This window comes from Mastomys coucha, chromosome X, assembly GCF_008632895.1.
Source record: "Mastomys coucha isolate ucsf_1 chromosome X, UCSF_Mcou_1, whole genome shotgun sequence".
NCBI lineage: Eukaryota > Metazoa > Chordata > Mammalia > Rodentia > Muridae > Mastomys > Mastomys coucha.
Genome location: NC_045030.1, coordinates 130,074,970 through 130,076,676, shown reverse-complemented (window position 1 = coordinate 130,076,676; position 1,707 = coordinate 130,074,970).

Genomic DNA, 1,707 nt, shown 5'->3' with positions numbered 1-1,707 from the left:
AAAAAAAAAAAAAAACCACAAAAAACAAAACAAAACAAAAAAAGAGTGTTTTGTTTCAAATACTCACGGGAGGAATACAGGGACAAAGAGAGGAGTAGATAACTGAAGGAAAGGCCATCCAGAAATTGCCCACTTGGGGATCCATCCCATATAAAGACACCAAACCCAGATGCTATTGTGAATGCCAACAAGTTCTTGCTGACAGAAGCCTGATATAGCTGTCTCCTGAGAGACTCTGCCAGAGCCTGACAAATACAGATGCGGATGCTCGCAGCCAACCATTGGACTGAGCATGGGGTCCCCAATGGAGGAGATGGAGAAGGGACTGCAGGAGCTGAAGGGGTTTGCAACCCATAGGAAGAATAACAATATCAACCAACCAGACCCTTCAGAGCTCCCAGGGACTAAACCACCAACCAAAGAGTACACATGGAGGGACTCATGGCTCCAGCTGCATATGTAGCAGAGGATGGCCTTGTCAGACAACAATGGGAGGAGAGGCCCTTGATCCTGGGAAGGCTAGATGCCCCAGTGTAGGGGAATGCCAGGGCAGGGAGGCAGGATTGGGTAGGCAGGTGGGGGAGCACCTTCATAGAAGCAGTGGGAGGGAGGATGGGATAGAGGTTGTTTGGAAGGGAAACAGTGAAGGAGGATAACATTTGAAATGTAAATAAATAAAATATCCACAAAAAAAGAGAGCGTTTTGTTTCCCCAGTGAGACTCCCTTGGAGAAAACTAATTTTTCACAGGTGGCTATCAATTGGAGATAGCTTGTAGAATATTTTTGTTAATACCAAAACACACAAAGGAATTCCCTTCAAACTGTAGTCAACGGAGACCACTGCTAGTGTATAATGCAATCCCCCTCCCTTTTTAAAATAAATCATACACTTTGGTAAATCATTTAAATTATTTAATTCCTTAAATAAGCATAGAAGCTTCTGGTTTTTTTTTTTGTTTTGTTTTGTTTTTGTTTGTTTTTCTGGGAGGTAAATATCTTGTTACATCTGCTCTCTTGTTCTTTGAATCCAGATTCTGTTATCCAGAATACCAGCTACACAGTATTCATTTAAAGCCTGCTAACCATACCAAACAAAAAGATAAAGTCAGGAGAAATCTCAGCATAAAATTTTGCCTCTGTGTAAAAAGAGTGTATTTGTCTTATTGTGTGAAGCATCCAAGAGTCCACCCTGCTAGTCTGCTTCCCACCTTTTATTTCTAAGTGTAGCTTCTGATTTTTTGCAGTTAGAAGTTATACAGGAAAAACTCGTTCTCTCCAATGGAGTATCACTGGATATATAAACCACCTTTAAGGACATGCCCCATGACCAGTAGTAGAGGGCCAACAAAAAACTAAGTTAATGGTATTTTTGAATATTTTCTCTCATGTTGCTGCGCTTGGGCATTGGAAAACATTACTAGTCTTTTGCTTGTACACTGTGGTTTCTGATTTCGTGTTTTTTATGATTGTGCATGTGCATTTTTTCTTTTTTTCTTTTTCCTAAGGAAAAAAAAATCTGGTTTGTTTGTTTTATTTGCCTGTGTGTTACCTAAAGGGAAAGAGAAAAGAGGCATGGAGGTGGATGGGTGGGGAGGTGGGGAGGATCTGGGAGGAGTTGATAGAAGGGACAATATATAATATAAGGATATATAATTGTCTGAGATAAGCCACAAAGTTATAAAATTTACTCATGGTTAGAACATGGT